Raw genomic sequence first — 20,169 nt, forward strand, 5'->3', positions numbered from 1 at the left:
TGTGAGAAAGTCTTGTCATTTGATGTGAAGGAAGTAGCTCAGGCATCTGTTTAGGAATGTCTAGGAATGTCATTACCATTTAGCAGAACCCATATGCAGGCTTTCCAGAGTGAGTCATTCTTGACATTAGGATAATTAGACTGGAGACCTCATGATAGTTCTCCTTTCCTTTCCATGGACGACAACACCTGATTCACAAGATTTAGAAATTCATTTCCCCCACAAAAGTGGCAATTTTCGAATTTGGTACTGAACTAATCAAAACTTATAATCTTCAATATGAAGCAAATCTTCAGGAGGAACTGTGAGAATGCTGCAGAATAGGGAACTACTCAACATGCTAACACAGTGTGTCTTTATTTGCACATTATTTTTCACAAATGCCTGTTTAATATCATTGTGCACACTCATCTAGGTACAAACCCTCCCCTTCCCCTTCCCCCAAAACATACAGGTGATTGTATATATCAGACTGAATATACTTAGAACAATCAGACCAATCAAAGGTCTCTGGAATTCTAATAATTCCTGTAGGTTTCTTCCATTGAAATTAAAGATAATAAATATGTACATTTCACTTAAAAGATTAGAGGCTGACCGAAAGAAAGATGGAGAAGCAAAACCACCAGCAGCAGTGGTAATTCAATCAGACAGAAGATACTATATATTAGTTTCAGTGATGGCACTCCTCCTTTAGGGTATGTCTACACAAATTCAAATTAACTTAATTCAAAATAGTTAATGCGAATTAAGCTAATTCGAATTAACGCATCTATACACAAAATCTATTTTGAATTAGCTTTTGCTAATTCGAAATAGCACATCCACACTGAATGGACCCTGAACCAAAGTTAAGGCTGGCTGGAACCAGTGCCAGCAGGGCTTCAGGTTAGGACTTAGTGTGTGGGGCTGCTGCCTGAGGCTAACTGAGCTCCATGCTTAAAGGGACCCTACCCCCACCCTGGACAGACAGTTCTTAGGGTTCCCAGCTTGCTTGTCTACCTCGATGAGGGACAGCAAAGCAGTCCTGTTTTGGAGTGCCCTGAGTGCCCTCACTCAGGACACCACGGCACTCGGCCATCAGCCTGGCTGCACTTTCTGCAGGCTGCCATCCGGGGGGGTCCATCGGGAGTCTGTCAAGATCCAGGAGGCCCTGTAGGAGAGCGTCCAACCCGAGGAGCCCTCAGAGCCACCCCAGTCCTCCGCACCGGGGGTTCATGCCCCATTCCTCCCTCATGTCCTTCCACTTACCCCTCCCTAGCCCCCCTTCCTGATGTAAAAAATAAAGGTCAAGTTTTTTCAAAAATATAAACTCTCTTTTTATTTAACAAAACTGGGAGGGGGGATGAAACTCTGGGGAGACTGTAGAAAGGATGTGGAAGAGGGGAGGAGAGAGAGGGTGGGAGAGGGGTGGGGGCAACTGGGAGGAGGAAGCTAGAAAGGAGAAGCAAGAGGAAGAAGAGGGAGGGTAAGCTCAAGGGTGGGGGTCTCGCTGGGCCACATGACTCCCAGCACTGTGGGTGTGGGGGTCTCGGCGTCCCCGGGGGGATGAGGAGGATGGTGTGCAGGTTGAGGTGGGGGGTGTGGAGACAGAGGAGGAGGAGGTTGAGGAGGCAGAGATGGGAGGGGGAGAAGAAGTGGGATGAGGAGCAGGTGCTTCAGCGGCACGGGCCAGCATACTCTGCACCAGAGTGTGCACATCTTCAAAGAGGGCATGACCCTGGGCAAGCAGCTCCTGATGGAATTCCCTGTCATCTTGTGCCCACTGCTCGAGGGTGCGGTGCATGGCTCGCAGGGCCACCAGGTGCTGTTCACGGTACCCATGGCATGTGGCGGTGGATCTGCTGAGCCCTCTGGTACAGGAGAAGGTCCCAGGTGGGGTGGTGCACCCTGCACCCGCAGCTGGTGCAGCTGTGGAGAAAGAAGAGAAGTGGTCAGTTCTCCCTGGGGACAGAGTGGGTGAAGCCCAGCCCCTGTCCGTGAGGTGAGGATCACCGTGCCCTGCACCATCAGAGCTGACGTGCTTGCACAGAGGCCATGGTCAGGATGTCTGGCTCTCCCCGGGAGTGGGAGCTGCCCCAAGACCACACCCATGCCCCTGTGCCGTGTATAGTGTGGCCAAGGCAGGGGGAAGATGTCCCCTGGTTCTGTGTAGAGGGGCCATGTGAAGGGAAGGCATCCTGCGGGTCCCACCCCGGGGTCGGGAGTGTGTCAGGTCTCTTCACACACACATGTAGCTATCGGGCCACTGCCCCGTGTGGCACACAGCTGGAGCGACCTGCCCAAGGGTGGCATGGCACATGCCCACACGTGCACAGGTGGCTGCATGATCATGCGCGCAGTCCCTGGTTTCCCGCCTCCTCCCCAGGTAGGGGACAATGATGGCACTTACCTGGTGTGGCCTCCCCTAACAATCCTGCTGACTCCGGTGCCAGGACAGCTCAGGGGTCCTGGTGGCATGGCACCCTCCGTGCTGGCCCCTCTGGTGCCAGCTCGCTGGCCCTCGGGATGGCGTGGACCGTCCCACCCTCCAGGATGCAGTCGAGCGTGGGGAAGTAGGGGCAGTTCTTTTATTTTGAGGTGCACCTGCTCCTGCGCACTCCTGCGGCCCTCTGAGGTCATGGTGGCCGCTATGCGGTGATAGACAGTCGGATTCCTCCACCTGGTGCGGAGATCATGGACACTGGGGGCCTCTCCCCAAACCTCAATGAGGTCCATGATCTCCGCTACAGTCCAGGCAGGCGCACGCGCCGTCTACGGCCCCTGGCTTGCCCCTGGGAGCTGAGGGACTGGGCAGGGGATACTGGGCTGGCATGCCTGCATGGCTCATGATGAGGCTGGCAGTGCTGGCTCTCTACAGGCAGGCCTCTGGCTCACACGTGCCCAGTAGCCTGACTGTACCCCTTTAAGGGCTCCGGGGCTGGGGGAGAGGAGAGTAAGTTTTCCTGGTTGTGCCCAGCATGGCCACGAGGGCACCCTGGGAAGGGCTGGAGGCCAGCTAATTCAAATTAAGTGTCTACACAGCACTTAATTCGAATTAGCTAATTCAAATTTGGCGTTACTCCTCGTAGAATGAGGTTTACCAAACTTGAATTAAGTGCCCCGCTATTTCGAATTTAATTTTAAGTCGAAATAGCGGTTTGCATGTATAGACACTATTAAAGTTCATTCAAAATAATGGCTGTTATTTTGAATTAACTTTGTAGTGTAGATATACCGTTAGAGTTTTGTTGCTACCAGTAGAACCTCTCTAGTCCAGCACGCTCTGATCCGGCAACATCCATGGTCCAGCATGATTTTAGTTAGCTGGATGTCCACTTATCATGGGTTTGGCCAAGTTTCCCGCAGTCCCACAAAGTTTCTTTACTGCCCCAGTCCTCGCTTTCAGTATTTTGTGCTGTTATTTAGCTCTAATTTACCCTTAAATGTCTTCTAAAAGCCCAGTGAGCAGTGGAAGTGTTGGCAATGCTGCTAGACAATATCGATTGGTTCAGCAAGTTCTCTAGTTCGGAACCAGTCAGGTCCTGAGGGTTCTGGACTAGCGAGGTTCAACTTGCATCAACAAATTAAGCTCAGGAAGGGATATGGGAAAATACTCCAAGAACAGCATCAGCATCACATCTACTTTGCTTGGGTGGCGTGGCCACTTTTTTGCTTCCTCTGTATGATGTTTAAATTATTATGTATAATATAGATACCCATCAGAAATCACACATTTTGTTATGCATATTTTTTAAGTTATCAGGTTGCTTCTGAAAGAACAAACTCATGCTCTTGTCCACTTCCCCTGCTTGAGCTATGCTGTTCTTGTGGCTTAAAATTTCTCATAACAGCTCTTGAGGAACATTCTTCAAATGAATATGCAGAATCTTCTTGAGACTGATGCTTCTACTGCTTATTTTGCTGCTCCACCTTTCTTTTATACAGCCACTGGTACTATCCCAATTGTCAGTGATAGCCAGGTTCTTTCTGCCCTTGCCTTTATGCATAGAAATTTTGCATAGAAATTTAAATCTGCCAGAGACAAAACATTGCAGTCTCTTTCATGCAGGTAAGCAGAAGCTTATATGAATTTGTTCACTGAGGACCAGAAGTGAAAGCAATCTGAGGGAATTGTTTTCCCTCATTGCTAATACTTAGCTGTCTCCAGTATACAACATCAAAAGAAATAATGGTAGCACATGTCCATGTCACAAAATATGAATGTGGAGTCCATACAGTGTTCACATTTAAATGTTTAGAGCTGATCAATTTTCCAAAAGTTGATTTAACTTATATTTGGAAACCCCCGCCCTTCCCCTACTCATACACACACACACACACACACACAAAATGCACAAAACTATCAAGGAAATATTTGAAAATGTTGTGTGCTCAGGTGAGGAGGGTGGGGTAAAGAGATATTTTAGACAAGTTTTATTATTTCAGTTACTACTGTATGAGAATCTCATGATGCCAACCTTATTAATACCAGCTCTCAAAGACAATACTAATATGATTTCACATGCAGGATACGATGCATTGTATAAGGCTGAGCGAGCAGTCCCTTGTGTGTACACCATTTTCTCAGAGCATGCTCATTTTTAAAAAAACTTCTTGTGCCACCTTTGTGACCTACTTTTTAGAATGAAGGTAGCCCTGCCCAAGCATGATCCAGCAGGAGGCCATGTCATGCCAGGAGCACTGTCTCTTTCAGGGGTAAATTCAAAGCCATTCTATAGCACGTCACAGTCCACAGATCCATCGCTGTAAGAACAGTTCCTTACAATATGAAGTAAAGATAACACGCAGCAGCTGTTCGTACCACCTCAGAAGGTTGTCAGTTCACCCATGCAAGAATCACAAACACATTAACCATCCTACCCTAGTTCTTTTAGCCCCTATTTCAGGCCTGTTCTCTGGGCCTTCTATCTTACCTTAAAGGATTCCACTCAAAGATGCCTGCTAGTCCTGTACCTCCAGGACCTGCCCCTTGTCCTTCAGCTTCTCCCACATCATACCAGGTGGTTCTTCTCCCAGAAACTTCCCACTGGATTACACTCCATCAGGTCCCTCTGCCTGTGAGTTCTATCCCTGCTCCTCAAGAACTCTCTTAAGTGTCCACCTCTTGTTTCTGGATCTAATTTACATCAGCTATGCTTGTTCTTTCCCTCGCCCTAGGGCCCACTACCCAAGATTGACAGGATTCCCCCGGTCTAGCCAGTCTTTCAGTTCTTACCATCAGCTCACAGTTTCTGGTCTCCTTTTGGTTCTTTGCAGCTCTTCTTTTCAGTCAACTCTCTACTCTTCCTTCTGTCTCTCCTTTGTTCTCAAGCAGCTCGCACTTGCTTTGTTTCTTGACTGACTTCACATGTTTCTCTCTCTATTCAAGAGTTCAGCTGCCCTGTTTAAATCATGACTGGGGGTCAGCTGACCACTCTCATGTGAATTGGCCTTTTTCCTCTTGAAGGGATAGTATCACCTGTATCATACAAAAAGAGAGGGGAAGGCAAGTCGTCATGTTCTATAGCAATCTGTGGTGAAGTGGAATGCAGTAGTAAGAGCATCAGCATACACAAAAAAACCCAGCAACAACTCTCTTTCCTGTCATGGATCATAACGAAGCCTTGTTGGAATAAAGCTCACAGAACCTCTCCAATTTCTGATCAAAGACATCCTAAGAAAATCAGTTAGAAATTTCTCAGGTGCATACAATAATCTAAAAGTGATCTGCATATGCAGCAGTAATCTTTAAAATATTTAGAAAATGTCATTAATCAACAACCTTTATTAAAATCTTTTGGTAAACTATAGGAATATTAGCTGCAGTAATTTATATGAAAAATTCTTTGACAGTATTTTGTACTCTACTTAACAGTCTGTTGTCACTTTACTGCTGCTGTAAGTACCATCAAAAGAAAATATTACGCTATATCTACTAGTACAAGATTTGTTTATAGTTTAGCATCTTCCAGAATTGTATTATCTATTCCACGTGTTTTAAAAAATCACCCTTTCAATTTCTGCACTCTTTAGGAATTTATATTCATTTTCAATTCTATGTAGTTACTTTGGTTTATGAAGTCTGAGGGAAATTCTTTTAGCCTTCAAGGCACAAAAATCTGCTCCTGAATTATATTTAGATCTTTCAACATGCAAGTTTTAAACCTCTAAGACAACTCACCTAAAGCAATGAAACTGACTTACAATTGATAGGTATAGTTTTTAATGAGTTTTTTATTGGCAAAAAGAAGCATCCTTGCTATCAGTTGTCAAGGTTGGATTATTTTACAAACAGTAGGTTATCCAGACCATTAGAGCCCAATACTGTAAAAGTGGTTTGTGTAGAGCACCAAATGCCTTAAATTCTCATTGAGTTAAAAAAACTACTTTAGCTTCAGCACTTAGCAGGATCAGCCTCATAGTCAATTAAGTTTTCTTTTTCAAATGGTTAGTTTCTTTGCAATTCCTAATTTTATTTCCTTGCATGATGACCAGAAAAATTAAACCTTCCTCACCTAAATTATTTCCTTCAGTAACAATGTTGACACAATTATAGGTGATGAATACCTTTTCTATGCATTCAAAAACAAGTTGATGTGGAACAGCATAGACATTTTTGCTTACCTTTCTCCAAAAATGTTACATTTACAGATCAGCATGTTTGCACAATAGACAAAATGGAAATAATAATTTTGTGGCTTTGTTTGAAATAAATAAAGTGAAAAGGAAGACATAAAATGATTGCTTGTGAACCAGAATGAAAAGCCTTCTGTCAACTTGGTTTAAAATGAAGATTTGTATAATATTATTGACACATGATATGTATTTGTATTTAGATTACTAAATGCAGTGACCCTTGCTGTCATACTATGCCAGAAAACTGATAGAGGTCTGAGCTTTTATCAGCTTAATCTATATCATTTTACAAACAGGTAAGTTGTACTGTGCATCTTAAAAAGTTAAAAAGAAGCAAAATGATTTGGTTTCCCTTTAAAAAAATCAAGTATTAATTGTGTCTTTGTGAATGAATTAGGCAAAGTAAAATCTTTGCTGAAAGTCAGCATACACAGCGTTGTGCTGCCAGTCTTTTAACTAGTGGATCCCAATTTTTGCTCCCTGTAGCTTGTGACAATCTCCATTTGTCTATGAACTCACAAGGAGGAAAAATAATGGACTCACAAATGTATTAATTTGTTTTCCTTTACATATTAAAAGAGTTTTGTATTATCCCTGTCCAAGAAAGCCAACACCATCATTTGATAATCAATCTTCTATCAATTCAGTTAAGCATCTTCACTTCTGAATTCCTTAGACACATTACCAAAATTAAAGGTCAGCCTCACAAAGATAGATCTTTACCAGCACATCAAATTGCATCTAGTACAAATCACATTCTTTCTACTTAAAACACCACTTAGTAAGCAGCTGCTGAATTGCACACGGGTCATGCTCCTGGAAGGACATTCACCCTCGAAATGCAGATTCGTGAAAGAACTAGAGGAGGAAAATTCAACAATTGGTTCACAAAGTACTTTTTTCCATTGTTAAGCCCCACCAGTTCCATCAGACAGTATAGAACATTTCCAACCTATGTATTTACAGATGTGAGTGAGAGACAAGAAGCTTTGTGTTCTGGTGGCAGAGATCCTGAGAGGATTTGTCCTAAGATTTTTTTCTTCTTTACAGTTTTAGAAATACTTGAGGTTTGATGCATCCCAGAACATTTGAAGGCAAAATATTTGATGTGGAGCTCTAGGCATGTCTTCTTCTGAAGGAATGACTAAACAGCCAGAAAGAAGCTGAACTCCATCCAAGACAAAGAAATCACTCCAGAATTCTCTTCAGGCTTGAGAGCAGAATTTTAGGAACGTTGGGATCTGGAAGTCATGCTCGGATCCATGTATACCTAGAGGCAACTTTCAGTCCCTACTAGCCATCTGTGAGCTGTGCATACTTATTACTGTGTTAGGATTCCCAACTCTTGGCCTAATGCTTTAAGATTGGGTTGGCACAGATTAGTTAGGAAATAGAAAGTGATCAACTTTGCACTCATGTCCCAATCTGTCGTGGTCCATTATTTCGCTAAGAGGAATAGCTTGTTTTCAAAGAGGCTGGCAGGATGGAAATGGAGCAGTGCATTTGAAGTAAGCAGTGGATAGGATTGAGAGGACTATTCTGGCTCATCCTTATTTAGGAAATCTGTGCCAAAAAATAAAGATGGATTAGCCTTTCTCGTGGCTACAGCACATAATTTAGGAAGGCCTCTGGTTGCAGTACATCTCAGTGAATTTTCCTTACAGTTATGTTTGTGTTCCCTTTCTCTTTCATCCAACATGGCTCATCTGTAGTTAGTGTGCCATCATATCTGATTGGATGTTCCAATCCTTGATCCATGGATTGGGTAAGGTTTGTGTCTCTGGAATTTGGTGGGGTCCATCAGCTCTGTCATACAGGTACCATCTCAGCATGCCCCTTCATGGAGAGCAGCAGTATTTTTAGTAGCTCTGCCTTGGTTCCCCATTGTCTTCTCAAGCTCACTCTGGCTACAGGAAAGACCTGACCTTCCACATAACAGAATTCAATCTCTTCTGGATTCTCAACATCTTTCACTTGAAGTCCACCAGAAAACAGTAAAATAATCAAATCTTCAGCCCAGCTGGGCTAAGCTGTTAGACCTCATCCTTTGTGGTCTAGCCTCATCTGCAATAAGAAGTCCTTACAATGTCCCCCGCTCCAGCGCTTTCACCTCAACAGTGAGGGCTACCACACTGTAGGGGTTTCTGGTAAGCTATAGTCTCTGTCTCTGGCTTGGTTCCTTTTCTATCGCAGAAGAATCTGTCTGCTATACTTCCAGCACCAGAGCCCACAGCTGGGATTTCCTTCTTCTAAAGACAGATCATTTACAGGAATGGTAAGACAGGGCTATTTGAATAGGGCTGACTGGCCCAAGGTCTCTGGCCCTTAGAGAGGCCAGCCACCCTGTTATAAGCTTGAAAGAGAGTACATTTATGGGTGAGCCTTTTTCCTTTTGGGGACTCTGATGCCTGGTGTAGAGATGACAGTGATTTCATCCAATAGTGCTCTTCTTACATTTTCAGGACAAGATTCTCAACTTGTGTGAGCTGATGTCTGGCCGTTGAATCTGGCCCTGTATGTTCACTTCTACACAGACTAAACATGGTAACAATTTCAAAAGCATCTAAGTTACTTAGGAGCTCTGTGCCCTTTTCAAAAATAGCATGCAATTTGGAACCTAATTCTTACTGAAAATCAATGCGACTAAGAACCTTTTGCTGTTGAAAATAGGGCATAAGCACTTTGGAAAACATTTCCCCTCTTCTAGGGAGTGAACAGCTCTTCGCGTGGGTCCAGGGATCATCAACATGAGACTCACTGAGGGAGAGTTATGTTCACATGGATAGTGACATCTCCACCTATGATTTTTGGAGACTCTACCACCTGTCAATCATCTTCATTCACTTTCTTCTAGAAAACCTTCATTGTCTGAGGGGGTGGGGGAGGCTGTAAATTGGGATTTCTCAGTTGATTTTGCCTATTGAAGTGACTATCCTCACATGTTTTTGTTTTGTTTTCCCCCTGGAGCTCCTTCCGTGTTCGAGGTTGGACAGGTATAGAATAGCTGTTTCCGCTCATCCCTGTGTGATCAAGGAATGTAGTATGTGCAATCTTAGGTGAGTCAATGCTGACAACATCAAGAGTGCACACATTTTTCATGAGGCAATGAATGTCATAAGGCTCATTGACCCTGCACAAAGCAGCATTAATTTGAAGTCTAGCTTAGAAGCTCTGAGTATCATGCTCATCAGCAGGTTGAGTGTAAAAATGTGGGGGAAGTTCCCTGGTGATATTTTTCCCAGGGATAAGTTGGAAGAATTCCCATGAGCTTCAGTGACACAGGATCAGTCCCTGGTATGTTGCAATTCCTAACTTTTTAGCAGAAGTGGGAAATCTTCACTATCCATTACCCATTGTTTTGTACATATATTTCTGATTAATTAGTCATATTTCCAGAGCAGCATAATATGTCCACTAGCATATAATCCTTTGGAAAATCTGGACATGCTTGCAATCACTTGATTGAAAATAATGTTGTGACTATAAGGAATAATCCCAACCTAATTCAAACCCATATTATCAGAGTTATGTAAAATAAAAAAGTATACTCTTTTCCCCTCATACTTAATCATTCCTGATATTTTCAGCTATTCTAGAGTCATCTTCTGTGAAGAGAGCAGCTACAAGGAGAGTTAACGTAATTGCTAAATTTGAAGGTGAGGCTACCCTAGGACGATGTGTTTCATTTATCATATTTAATTCTGAGAGATACCACTGAGCAGCTAATATCTAATAATCCACTTACAGAAGCTGTGCTTCTCTGTTAAAATCAAATTATTTACATTTGCAATGCTGTATGGTACATAGAAATGCTTGTTATTTAAAAATGTATGTCTCTCTGCTCTACATTTACCTCCTTGTGAGGATAATGTTATTCTCCTTTTATAGATGGCTAAAGGGCTTCTGTAGATACATCAGCACCATCTTTTGGTTAAAACTGTATACTGACCTACATTTATTTATTTAATGATGCTACACAACCCTCTTATGGGGATAACAACAAAACAGCCATGCAGCTGTTTGTATTGGAGAGCAAAATCAGAACAGTCAAAGCAATCAAAGGATCATTCAGGAAGTCACCATCTGATTCTGTGAGGGAAAGAATCAACAGATCCATGCTGTCTGCTCAAGACGAGAATGAAGGGAGATTTAATAGCAGCCTTCAACTGAAGGGAGGTTCCAAAGAGGATGGAGAGAGGCTGTTCTCAGTAGTGAGAGATGGCTGAATGAGAAGCACTGGTCTCAAGTTACAGTGGTGGAGGTTTAAATTGGATATTAGAAAAAACTATTTCCCTAGGAGGGTGGTGACACACTGGAATGGGTTACCTAGGGAGGTGGTGGAATCTCCATCCCTAGAGTTTTTAAGTCCCAGCTTGACAAAGCCCTGGCTGGGTTGATTTAGTTGGGATTGGTCTTGCTTTTAGCAAGGGGTTTGGACTCAATGACCTCCTAGGTCTATTCAAACCCTAATGTTCTATGATTCTATAAGACCCTCTCTGGCAGCTCCCCGAGGTATGTCTAAACTGCATTTGGAGGTGACATTCCCAGCTGGAGTAGACAGCTACAGGCTTGAGCTAGGATGCTAAAAGTAGCAGTGTGATTATTGAAGTACCGGCAACATCTCAAGCTCTTTAGTCCACTTAGCACCTAAGTTTCCTCCAGAACACTAAATCAAGCCCTGGAAACGGGGTGGGGGGAAGGCTGCCTATCTGTGCTGGGAGATGTAATCCTATCTGCATTGCAGTCATATAGGCTACATCTATATTGCGCTGTAGTTTGACATAACATACGCAAATTGAGCTAAGCAAATTGTGTATTTTATTTCGATCTTATTTCAAAAAAGCTTATTTCATAATTTGGCGCTATATACACAGCACCAGATTTCAAAATAACCCACTACTCCAAAATGTCCCTTACTCCTTGTAGAATGAGGTTTACAGAGATTTTGGAATAGTGAGCCCATTATATTTTGAAATAATGGGCTTACTGTGAAGTCACGGGCTAGCTATTTCGGGTTACTCCGGTACCCAGAAATAGCGCTGCAGTGTAGACATAGCCATAGGGACTAACTTCTGAGTTTGAGGAGGAGCCAAATGGTTGGATGAGTAGACTGGGAGGGCATGGCTACTTTTTATGGTATCAACATCATCTCTTAATAAATTATACAGATTTTCATTGTAAGAAGATATTTTCCCTACCCCTTAAAAAGATTCTTGAGGGCAGCAGCAGTCAGTGAGGCCATGCTAGCTTACCTTATATATGGGCCATGTTAATGTGGGCAGCTGGCTCTGGTTTGCAAAGTCTTGGGGAAAACCATACATTTTGGAATTTATTGTTGGGATCCTGTAAAGATACATATTCAGAAATATTGTTAGAAATGATCCGTTAGCTACTGACACATTATAACAAATAAGAAATCCAATTATTCATACCAGGCTCCCCAGACTAGAAGACACACTTCCCTCTATGGCTGATTTATAGAGCTTAGCTTCCTTTGTCTCTGCTTCTAGCTAATGGACTTGGTCCTTCAGCTTAAAGGGTAGAGACCTGTGTTTAGAAGTTAGGATTTCTGGGTTCATTCCCTTCTCACAACATATAGTAGTTGTATACCTACTGGGCCTGATTCACATTTACCCTACAATTTCTCTGTTCTGTTCTAGCCTTTAAATATAACTTACTTTATGTCTCTACCAGGGTATCCTACCAGGGTACTTCTACACTGCAAGCTTCTTTCGAAAGAGAGCATCCACACCTCAAAACTGGATCGAAAAAGTGATCTGCTTTTTCGAAAGAGAGCATCCAGACTGCATGGACATTCTCTCAAAAGAAAGCACTGATTGCTATTCACAGAATAGCCACCAGGGCACCTGTGCTTTTTTCGATTTTCTCTTCTTTCGAAAAATGTCCCTGTTCTGTCTCCACACACACATTTTTTTGAAAGAGCTCTTTCAAAAAAGGCATTTTTCCTCGTAATTTCAGGTTTACCTCCTAATTTGAATTAGAGGTTTTAAATCGGAAGCCCATTTCACTACCACGTGTAGACGCGGGCAGTTACTTCAGGCTAGTCAGTTCCTTAAAATGGCGATCAGCTGGGAACATGCAAATCAAGCACAGGATATTTAAATCCCAGGCTTGATCTGCAATTCCGGTCACCCTCATTAGCCTCCCTAAATTGATCTAGGGGGCTAGGGTAGACGTACCCTACTAGATGTACTTTTATACTGCTATCCTTCTCCACCGTTCTACATTTTTAAAAGTATTTTTCTTCTGAAATCATGCAAAAAAAAAGGAAAGAATAAATTGCTTGTTTGGTACACAATCAACTCCCCTTCATTGGTATAATTCTTGAGCCAACTGACAGTGCATCATCAAAGGACTTGCACGTATTAGATCTTACCAAAGATTTCTCTGCAGGAAAAGTCCAACGGAGGAAAAGTAACATTTGTGGATAAGGCCAAAGACTGCTTCTCATGGTGTGACCTGCACAAGGACATACAGGATCTGTGCCAAAGGGATGGCATAACTTTAAAAGATTTTAAGATTAAAAGACCCTTGAACTTTGAAAAAAGGCCTAAGAAGTAGAACATTAATGAGTACCATAAAAACATTTTCTTGTGCTTGCTTTCTCTAAAAGAATACATTAATAGCTTTGGAATAAATTGAATGGGATACCTTTATTAGTAACCCTAATTCAAGTTATTATTTTCAAAATTAAGGGTGGGTGAAGTAAGGGTGGGCACAAAACATGCAGGTGATTGGGGAATGCAGAAATTACCTTTTTGTCCTGATTGCAGAGGAATGTACTGGTCCTGTCTTGGTTTCATTCAAATAATTTGAGGTCAAATTCTACCGCTAATGATGTCTGTGAGAGTTTGTCACTGATTTATATTAGGCCAAGATCAGATCCTAGAAATATAGTTTGGCCTCATTTGCCCCACCAAAATTTTGTGTCTCTGTCCCTACTGGAGCCAAAGGAGTAATTACAAACCACTTAGGTTACGTCTAGACTACATAGTTTTATCAAAAAAAGGTACTCAAATTGCACTCCACAATTTGCGTACCTTTTTCCAATTGTTTTTTTGGAAGAGGCTTTTCTGAAATTTGGCCCATCTACACTAGGCCAAATTTTGGAAAACCCTCCTCTTTCGAAGAGTCCTTCTTCCTCATGAAACAAGGAATACAGGGGCTTCTGAAAGAGTGCATCTGCTCTTTTGCAAAAAATGTCAGAAGAGCAGACGTGTTCCCTGGACTCTGTAGTCTAGACATAGCCCAAGAAATCACAAAGTGTATGTCCAGCCAGATGCGCCATCTTTTCTACCAAAGGGAAACATCACGTTAGCAGAGGACACAGTAACAGCCAGACTGCAATAATATCTGCATGTGAACAGGACTGGGCTCACAGTGTTGTTAGGTCTGTATCAACTGAGGTTCTATTAGGATCCTCACCAACTTCCATGCAAAAGCTAACTTTCAGAGAGTGAAACAATATGCAGCATTATGTCTCCTTAGTGTAATATGTTAGATTTCAATTACTGAAATATATAATCAGTTTGGGACTCTGTTTTGCATAAGAGAGTCATCATTATTCACTGCCATCCTAATCTATCAAGGTAGGTTTATCAGGATTTGCCTGTGGCATAGAATGTTATAGCTCTGTTAATCTACAGTAGGGAAATAATTTATTAAGTGACAGCAGCAATACCAAAGTAAAACTTAATATAAAAGAGAAGCAATAACACTTAGAGAGAAATATGTGCTACCCATATAGTAATATGAGCATATTATGTATATTTACTTTAGTGTGGCAATTACTGGAGTAATTGACAATACATTTAGGGACAGATTCTGCCAGCTTTACTCTTTACTGAGATAACACCATACTCTGAGCCCGAGGGGGATACTCTTAGCGATGCACAGGTATTTCTACTGTCTCCACTAGAACTGTGGAGGTGCATCTACACTGCAAGACTTAATTCAAAATAAGCTACGCAAATTTAGCTACATCAATTGTGTAGCTTATTTCGAAATCGGGAGCATCTACACAGCACTTATTTCCAAACAGAGCTCTCTTCCTCCAACTTCCCTTACTCCTCACACAGTGAGGGTTACAGGAGTAGAAGTAAGAAGTCCTCCAGCTTCATAGTATTGCAACATTATTTTGAAATAAGTTATTTCGAAATAATGCTAGTTTATTTTGAAGCACTGTTGCTGTGCAGACATACCCTGGGAGGCCAGGGGATAAAATACTATTCATTGTGAGTAAAGGGGTCACAGTCAGGCCTTCCATGATTTCAGTGAGACAACACAAAGCACACGGTTACATTCAGTCCAGTGAAGGCTGCCAAAACCTGGCCCCTAGGAAATGGAAGATGTCTTCAGCTTCTTTATCAGATTTGACCTCTTCCTCTGGAGATATGTAGTAATACTGTAATAATCAAATTGTGACCCAAATGTTCTGCTATGAAGAGGAGATCATACTATGAGAGATGTAGTCTCTGTAGAGCTGCCACACTGCAGTTCCCATTGGCAGGCAGGGAAGTGTGCCAAGGGGCAGGTTTTGTTGTCTTTGCTTCGCTCCCAAATGATAAATATCTTCTTATGAGCACCAAGATGTGCATGAATGTGCATCACTAGTAAAAATACAAAATCATGCTGTGGGTGCTCTGCTAATCAGCTTGGGAGCATTTGAATATCTCCTGAGCAGCCTACAAGTGCACAGCTTCCAGGTAACACTGCCCAGGAGGTCTCCCTACATAGCTGTGGTGGGGTTTTTTTTTTAATTTGTTTGTTCTTCTCACATTCCCCTTGTAAGTTAGATCAACACAGTCACAAATGAAATTCTAGTAATCCACTCTACCATAACTTCCCCTCAGTGAGCAGGTCACATACAGTGTTTCTACAAGCATTACACTTCAGGTTTCACAATATTATTACATATCAGCTCCACATCTGTCACAATGGAGGGCCAAGTTAATGGACTACTGTCAAAGATAATTTTCTTTATCTGCCATTTAGTTATCTTGTGACCATGTTCTGTTTCTCCTAATGAAGTTTTTTTTCTCATTTTATATAGATTCAGTGCTTGCATATGGAGAAATATTGCCTGTTAAAGGCATCCAGGGAGATATATAGTGAGCCCAGAAATTCTGGGTGGGGACTTAAACTTGTGGTAGTGTTACTTTTAAGAAGGACCCACCTTAGCTTTTTGAACTCAACCCTTGTTGTTTCCAACAACACTTGAGAGAAGAATTACAAAAATAATAAAGTCCTGTTTCACCAAACGTGTAAGAGGAATAACAGAGGAGAACTAGCAAGTAAAGGAAAAGAGACAGGAAAAAGAGTATAACTATGTTGCCAAGAGTGGTCAGGCTGAACTTCATACGATCTTTTTGAAATTAAAGATTTTTTAACATTTTTATGAGACATGTTCATCATAGTTTTCATTCATGTCTGCCAAGCTCTAAAAGTTCATTTGTCCAAAAGAAAGGTGTAGGATGCTTAAAAGTTGAGTTAGGTTGAACTAACAGAGATGTGAAAGGGATCAAAGTTGGACAAAGGAAAGACTTATCTACACCTAAAAGCATAAATTCAAGGGGAACTTTTTCAGTGGATGTAATTCAAATTGTGTCAAATTAGGTAGGCAGTTATTTCAGTTTAGACCATGCTTATTATTGTTTAACATAAGTTGATTATGAACAGACTTAAGCAAAACTGAAATAAGCCAGTCATAATGCCAAATGAGTGCTCCCATAGGAGTTTGCATTGGTTCAATCAGTTTACAAAAAGTGATGTAAATTAAACCAGTACCACTTCTGCATGTAGACAAGGCTCTGGTAACCATTTTAATGTAAAGTCGATAAGGCTTCTAAATCCATGTTTGTGTCTTGTTAAAAATGTAAATGTTCTAATTATTTGGGATTTGGGCCACAAAACTACTGAAGTGGGTATTTTTTTCACATTACCAGTTCAAGTCTGAAACTCTCCATTGGCTATGGAAACAGTGGGTGCACATGGTTAAAAGTAGCGTTGTTACTCAACAGCCTAATAGCAAATTTGATGTGCCAACCACACATGATTTTTAATAAGCCTTTGGCACAGCATCCCTCCGCTGTGCCAATATCGTTGTGAAGGATTTATTTATCCCAAATCACTTTCAGCAGTTTGCTGCCATCAGATTTGAAATGGTAGTAGCTATATTACTGTGATAATGTTTGATTAGACACCATTGTATCTGATTAATACTGCATCAGATTGCATTATTAAAGCAGCATTACATTACCGGCTGCCAAACACTTGAATGCTCTGTCACAACCAACTGTGAGTATCCTTTGGGAAGTTATTCCATTATTGTGAATGTTCACGTCAATACAGAGTCTTCAAATTGCATCATCTTAATGTGACGGTTTCTGGCATAGGAGAATAATATAAACAAGGTAAATGAAAGGAATCCAGGTCTCAAAGCAGGTTCAGGGTGAGGATGTGTGCTTAGAGTGTAGAATTGCACAGAGAAAGTTCTGATTCTTGGTTATCTTCTTTATCCACATAGCCCACTAAGGAGAGCCCTGAGGGAAGAAGGAACTGAAGCTATGTCTACACTGGGATATTATTCTGAAGTAATAACTCCCAAAATAACTATTTTGAAATAACATGTCCATACTACAAGGCACCATCAAAATAGCACGTCAACACTCACTGCAGCCTGAATCACATTTAAAGCCCCTGCAAGTACCTTCCTGTAGCTACTTCCTAAGGTTAGCTTAGACTCGTGTTTAAAGGGTGTTGGGAATAATTCTTGGATGCACTGGGTACAGATGAAAACAAGCAGAGGATTTATTGGTTCACGTAGCTGGTGGAGTACTCATCAGGGGTTAACCCGGTGAGCACTAACTTAACCAAAACATACATTAGATTATATAGGTAGCAGATGGACGGAGGAGAAGTGATTTGATAGGTCTAGCACCGGAAGACATATGCGCATAAGCCAATGGTCTACGACAGTTACACAGTATCTCCACCCACTGCCAATTAAACATGTTATCACTAATACAAGTAGTTATTCCTAACAAGCTAAATAAGCCAACATAAACAAAGGCAAGTTGATGGTCATTTTGTCGGCTGGAAATATAATGCGTCTCCTGCGGGGGTGGTATTGCCTTGGCGCGATCTTTGGGATCCAAGCTTATTTTCTAGGAACAAAGCAGACAATGAAAAACAATCCTGCGTGGGTGCTTGGTCGTTTGGAACCGGCCTTATCAAAGTGAGGCCCTTTTGGAATGTGGTTGCCAGGGGAACCAGGGTGACAGTAACTGCTGTACTGTATGCTTCCCAGGGCTGGCCTAATACTTTCAGATTTGAGTTTGTCAGTTCTCAGCAAGATACCATGGTCTGCCTCAATTTACCCTACAAAGGGGTTCCTATCTGCAGCTGCCTCTCACACTCCTCCACTGACTACCCCCTCAAGGGACACCAACTCATGCTGCATGCTCTGGTTGCCCTTGCACACTGCCCACATGGTATTGCAGAGGACGACAACCAGAACCAAACTGCCTTCTATTCACCCTTGCACACCGTACAATGCCGCTTCTAGTGGTGGGAGACGAGTTCCAACCAGTGGATCATCATGCATTGATGGGACAACCAGCAGTGGCTCCAGATCTTTCACATGTGGAAGAGGCTCATCCCTGCCCTCAGGCAATAGGACACCCAGATGAGACCTGCCATCCCCTGCAGAAGTGCATTGTCATCACCCTATGGATGCTCTCCATGCCAGATAGCTATCATTCAGTCGGGAACCAGTTCAGCATGGGGAGATCCATGATCAGGGCTGTGCTCTTGCATGTTTGGCTCTTTTACTAGGAGTGTGGGGAAGCACTGGAATGGGTTACCTAGGGAGGTGGTAGAATCTCCACGCCTAGAGGTTCTCCAGTCTCAGCTTGACAAAGCCCTGGCTGGGATGTTTTAGTTGAAGTTGGTCCTGATTTGGGAAGGGGATTGGACTCAGTGACCTCCTGAGGTCTCTTCCAACCCTATGAATCTATGTTTCTATGGTTGTGTAGGTGGTCAAGGCCATCAACACCATCCTACTGCAGAGGGTCATCACAATGGGCAACTTCAACCCCAAGGTCACTGTCTTTGCTGCCATGGGCTTTCCCAACTGCAGAGAGGCCAATGACAGCACCCCCATCCCTACCATGGCCCCCGACCACCATGACTCCGATTATATAAATAGAAAGGGGTATTTTTCAATGGTGCTGCCAGTCCTTGGGGACTACAAGGGCTGGCTCACAGATATATTTTTCAGGTGGTCGGGGAAGGTGCATGATGCCTGCATCTTCTGGAATTCAAGCCTCTTCCATGGGATGCATGCCGGCACTTTTTTCCCCAACTGCACCATCAAGGTCAGGGACATTGACATGCCTATGTACATCCTGGGTGATGTAGCCTACCCCTTGCTCCCCGGCTAATGAAGCCCTGCATGGGCAGCCTGGATCCCACCAAAGAACACTTCAATACCAGGCTCAGCAGGTGTTACATGGTGATGGAGGGTGCCTTCGGCCACCTCAAGGGGAGGTTCCGGAGTCTCCTCCTCTACCTGGACCTCAGTGACCAGAACATCCCTCAGGTGGTGGCAGCCTGCTGTGTGCTCCACAACATATGTGAAAGCTAGGAGGAGACTTTCCTGTGTGTGGGGGTGGGGGCAGAGGCTGAGCGGCTGGCCAAGGCTTTTGAGCAGCCGGACACTGCTGTCATTTGCTGAGCACATCAAGGGACTGTGCTCATCCAGGAGGCCTTGAGGGAGAGTTTCAGTCAGGGCCACCTGTGAGACTGCCCCGGGCTTCCCCAAAGAGGCCTCTGCATTGCCCCCATGTGCCTTTTCTCCCCCACCCTTCCCTTCCCACCTTCTCCTGTCCCCTGCAGACCAAATAAAAAAGCATTTCTGTTTGGAAAATACCTGTTATTTTATTTGAGGAATATACAATGGGGAGGGACTAGGGAAAGAATCTGGGAGCGGAAGGAGGAGGGAAGGAGGGGATAGAAAGGCTCAGGGATAGGGCTGGGAGTGGCATCTGCCTCAAGTACTTCATGAGGCTTCAGATGCCCAAGAGGTCCCCGCTCCATGTGTTCTCAGGCCCTGTCAGCCCCTGGGGAGCTAGGAGGAGAAGCCAGGGTAGTGGGGTGGGGTGAGTATGGGAAGTTGGGCAGAAAACGGGCAGGGGACAGGGGTGGGAGTTGATCTGGGACTTGGGAGGGTGGGAAGTTGAGGAAGTTGAGTGTGGGGAGGTGGCTGGTGGACCACTCCATACATGTAACATTCTCTCCATGACAGAGATAACTGAGGAGCACATGACATCCTGCTGGCATGACATCTGCTCCCACATCCTCCTCCTCAGATCCCAGTCAGCCCCTCCCCCCCCCGCCTCGAAGTTTTTGCTGAGGGAACACAGGCAGTCAAGATCTTCTTGTGGGGTCAGCTTCGCCTGTTGCTCTCACAGGGTTAGGAAGATGGCATGGGAGGTGGTGGATGCACCATGCTCACAGCTTGCCCAGCTA

Source organism: Pelodiscus sinensis, chromosome 9 (genome assembly GCF_049634645.1).
Source record: "Pelodiscus sinensis isolate JC-2024 chromosome 9, ASM4963464v1, whole genome shotgun sequence".
NCBI classification, from domain to species: domain Eukaryota; kingdom Metazoa; phylum Chordata; order Testudines; family Trionychidae; genus Pelodiscus; species Pelodiscus sinensis.